Raw genomic sequence first — 5,353 nt, 5'->3', positions numbered from 1 at the left:
TCATATTTTGCCTAAAATGTCATTTTCTCGCCCAACTTTGAGCTAAGGAACCAAACTTGTCATTTCAAACCATTTACATGTTTTATGTGGCATATTAAAGGTTTCTAAAACTGATTCTAAGCAATTTAAGCACATTTAAGTCATATTTGGTCGATATAGGTCATATATAGGCTAAATAAGGCATTTTCGGTCCCATTTTTCAACTAAATCACCTAGGGTCTGATTTTAAACTTAAAACATGTTTCATAAGTTTAGTTTGAACTTGTTAAGTCACATTCAAAGGTATTTACTCATATCTAAGGCCTATTTGGTCGTTATAGGTCATATTTTGCCTAAAATGTCATTTTCTCGCCCAACTTTGAACTAAGGAACCAAACTTGTCATTTCAAACCATTTACATGTTTTATGTGGCATATTAAAGGTTTCTAAAACTGATTCTAAGAAATTTAAGCACATTTAAGTCATATTTGGTCGATATAGGTCATATATAGGCTAAATAAGGCATTTTCGGTCCCATTTTTCAACTAAATCACCTAGGGTCTGATTTTAAACTTAAAACATGTTTCATAAGTTTAGTTTGAACTTGTTAAGTCACATTCAAAGGTATTTACTCATATCTAAGGCCTATTTGGTCGATATAGGTCATATTTTGCCTAAAATGTCATTTTCTCGCCCAACTTTGAACTAAGGAACCAAACTTGTCATTTCAAACCATTTACATGTTTTATGTGGCATATTAAAGGTTTCTAAAACTGATTCTAAGCAATTTAAGCACATTTAAGTCATATTTGGTCGATATAGGTCATATATAGGCTAAATAAGGCATTTTCGGTCCCATTTTTCAACTAAATCACCTAGGGTCTGATTTTAAACTTAAAACATGTTTCATAAGTTTAGTTTGAACTTGTTAAGTCACATTCAAAGGTATTTACTTATATCTAAGGCCTATTTGGTCGTTATAGGTCATATTTTGCCTAAAATGTCATTTTCTCGCCCAACTTTGAACTAAGGAACCAAACTTGTCATTTCAAACCATTTACATGTTTTATGTGGCATATTAAAGGTTTCTAAAACTGATTCTAAGCAATTTAAGCACATTTAAGTCATATTTGGTCGATATAGGTCATATATAGGCTAAATAAGGCGTTTTCGGTCCCATTTTTCAACTAAATCACCTAGGATCTGATTTTAAACTTAAAACATGTTTCATAAGTTTAGTTTGAACTTGTTAAGTCACATTCAAAGGTATTTACATACATCTAAGGCCTATTTGGTCGTTATAGGTCATATTTTGCCTAAAATGTCATTTTCTCGCCCATCTTTGAGCTAAGGAACCAAACTTGTCATTTCAAACCATTTACATGTTTTATGTGGCATATTAAAGGTTTCTAAAACTGATTCTAAGCAATTGAAGCACATTTAAGTCATATTTGGTCGATATACGTCATATATAAGCTAAATAAGGCGTTTTCGGTCCCATTTTTCAACTAAATCACCTAGGGTCTGATTTTAAACTTAAAACATGTTTCATAAGTTTAGTTTGAACTTGTTAAGTCACATTCAAAGGTATTTACTCATATCTAAGGCCTATTTGGTCGTTATAGGTCATATTTTGCCTAAAATGTCATTTTCTCGCCCAACTTTGAACTAAGGAACCAAACTTGTTATTTCAAACCATTTACATGTTTTATGTGGCATATTAAAGGTTTCTAAAACTGATTCTAAGCAATTTAAGCACATTTAAGTCATATTATTAAACTGAAACATGTTTCATAAGCTTTGTTACCTTGATTTGCTTTGCTTTGCTACTACAAGGGACTTTCCCTTTACCCGGTACTTCCTTGGTGTGTGTCCTCAAATATAAGTCACCGGCTGTAGGCATCACACCTCCACTTTCCTTTGCCTAATCATACAAGTCATTTGTGTAAATAATCAAATTACTAACAACGTTAAATGAAATTAAGTCACATTATTAAACTTACCATTTTCTTTGCAGCCTCAGTTGTGGAAATGGAACCTTGGAAATGTGATGGTTCAACTTTGTTGGTTAATGAACCCCCTCTTCTATTTTTCTTAGCCTGCTCAGATCTTTTCTTGAATTCATCATCATCCACGTGCTTCATCATTTCTGCATGCACTTCCTCAGGCATCCAATCTGGCTTCTTTCCATTACTCTTTCTTGTTATTTGGTAGTGGATGTACTTAACTCGTTTATATGCATTTGCATGGTAATCATGCACAGCAAGGTGGTCAAACTCAGGCAACCATTTATAGGTCCTCTACACAAAAGAAAAGAAAAGAAGGGATATTTTGTTATGTTACATTTATAGCAAGTTGATGAATAAAAAGTGATACATTACATGATATAAAATCGAATATACCTTGAACAGAGTGAACCAATGCTCTTTTGTATCCTTGTCAACTTTGGTATAACACGTCCAAGGACTCTTGAAATATTTCTGGATGACGTTAGTAATATCCCGCGAAATGGAACTGTGATCAAACCTTACATAGTGGAATAGGAAAAAACACAAGTAACGTTAGTTTACAAAATTCATACATGAGATAAAATAATTGAAATGTAACTCTAAGTCTTACCAAAGTTCACCCGGTGCCATCCAAATCACTCCAGAATCCTCAGCTTCTTCATTTGCTTGTGAATCAGGTACCACCTCTTCAGAGTATTGACCTTGAGTTTCGTCATCATCAAAGTAGGTATCAAGTGAGGGTTGGGTCACCCGTGTAGTACCTCCATGGCCAGCTCCATGGCCACCTCCATGGCCACCTCCACGACCACCTTCACGACCACCTCCACGTGCACCTAAACGACTACGGATGGCTGAATTTTCTCCTCGATTGGACATCTGTTTATTTAGTAGGACACAAACCAAGTTTAAATAATTCAAATTTCAATCATAAGTTTACCAAACGACTACATAATTCCTCGATTGGACATCTGTTTATTTAGTAGAACACAAACCAAGCATTAACATTAATAAACTAACGCTACATATATAGTTACCTAATAACAAGTAACAAACAACTACATAATTCAAAGTTCAATGATAAGTTCAATAAACAACTACATAATTCAAAGTTCAATCATAAAAGACAACACACATAATATTTCTTGAACCTAAAATTAAACAACCAAATAGAATCAAAATCAGCACGATCAAGTTAATCTTCGTATCCACCATCATCATCATCGTCATCAACGTCATCATCTTCATCCTCATCTTCATCACCAACGTCATCATCTTCATCCTCATCATCATCATCCTCATCCTCATCCTCATCCTCATCCTCATCACTCATACTATCAACATCACCATCATTAATATCGTCATTATCATCATAATTTTCTTGATCTTCATAATCTGGGATCTCATCTGGAGCACAAAGAGCTGAAGAAACCTCATTTGCATCTTCTTGCAGAAAGTCTAAGTCAACCGGAGCATCAATCACAGACCTTGCCTTAGTTTTAAACACAGCCCACCATTGGGCTTTATCCTTCTTCAAACTAGGGTAATGTGCAAAGTATACTTGACTAACTTGGTAAGACAATACAAACGGGTCATACTTTGGGTATCTCTTAGAATGATTGATCTCAACAAGTTTGTATTGTTCATGAATGTTCATACCCTTCACGGAATCCATCCAGCTGCACTTAAACAAGATTGTCTTGTACTCTTGAAGCTTACCACAATAAGAAAGTTCAACCTGTTAGGTTATGATACATATGACATTACATAGATCATGCGGAAACAACCATTAACCCAGGAAACATATTATTTACACATAATCATTTAGCATAGTTTAGATGCATACTCTTTGTTGCGTGCCTTCCCTAGCTGCGCCCGAACCGAACAAGAACAAGTCTTTTAGGACTCCAAGTGTCGTCCCTCCGTAGAAAGTCCACAGCACGTCCGGATCCGCCTTAAGATTGACCAACTAGAATCGCCCTTAAGGTACTCAGAAAATTCGGCACTTTTGGGGCAAGATGGGTGTTTGAATTTTCTCTCAAAAAACTCACTTTTGAATACTTTGAAACTTGTGTATAAATTATGACCCCTAGGCCTTTATTTATAGAGTTATGGAAAAGGAATCGTAATCCTAGTAGGATGCGAATTAATTGGAATTAGAATTCTACATGAATTCTACTTAATCAATTTATCCAATAGGAATAGACATTTAATCATACACTGACTCTTGCAGATTCAGGAATCTCGCATGAGCTCAAACTCACACACACACGGCAGCCACAAGGGCTGCCCACGCATGCGAGCAGCAGCCCACGCAGCGCGGCCCACGCATGCGTGGCCTTGTGCGCGCTGGGCTGTGGCGTGCGTGCTTGCTGGGCGATGGCCTGGCTTCGTGCTGGGCCTTCGTCCGGCAGGCCTCGTCCGATGCTAATTCGTACGATACGCTTCCGATTAAAATTCCATTTCCGGAATCTATTTCCGATACGAACAATATTCAATATTTCCGATTCCGGAATTAATTTCCGTTTCGAACAAATATTTAATATTTCCGTTTCCGGAATTATTTTCCGATTCCGGTAATATTTCCGATTCTGACAATATTTCCGTTTCCGGCAATATTTCCGATTCTGGTAATATTTCCATTTCCAACAATATTTTCCGATACGTACCATGTTTCCGTTTCCGGCAACATCTACGACTTGGACAATATTCATATTTCCGATACGATCCATATTTCCGTTTCCGGCAATATCATCGTTTCCGGAGTATTCATTTCTTGCCTGTGACGATCTTAGCTCCCACTGAAACCAAGATCCGTCGGTTCCGAATATTCATAGATGGAGTATTTAATGCCATTAAATACTTGATCCGTTTACGTACTATTTGTGTGACCCTACGGGTTCAGTCAAGAGTAAGCTGTGGATTAATATCATTAATTCCACTTGAACTGAAGCGGCCTCTAGCTAGGCATTCAGCTCACTTGATCTCACTGAATTATTAACTTGTTAATTAATACTGAACCGCATTTATTAGACTTAACATAGAATGCATACTTGGACCAAGGGCATTATTTCCTTCAGTCTCCCACTTGTCCTTAGGGACAAGTGTGCATTTCCTAATTCTTTTGTCGCTCGATGCTTGCTCTTGAACATAAGGTAAGAGTTGTCATCCTTATTATGTCCAGAGGTGTTCCTCGGTTTCAGAGTTCAACTGATCAAATAAACAGATAATCATAGCCTATGATTCATCCGAGCACGGCCATGCATTTCACAGTTTCTAGCTCTCCGAGTGGCCTTGTACAACTTTTAAGCATCTCATCCCGATTTATGGGAGGACAATCCCAATCTTGCGATCTTGAGATTAGACTT

This window comes from Spinacia oleracea, chromosome 1, assembly GCF_020520425.1.
Source record: "Spinacia oleracea cultivar Varoflay chromosome 1, BTI_SOV_V1, whole genome shotgun sequence".
Taxonomy (NCBI): Eukaryota; Viridiplantae; Streptophyta; class Magnoliopsida; order Caryophyllales; family Amaranthaceae; genus Spinacia; species Spinacia oleracea.
This window is presented reverse-complemented; position numbering follows the sequence as displayed.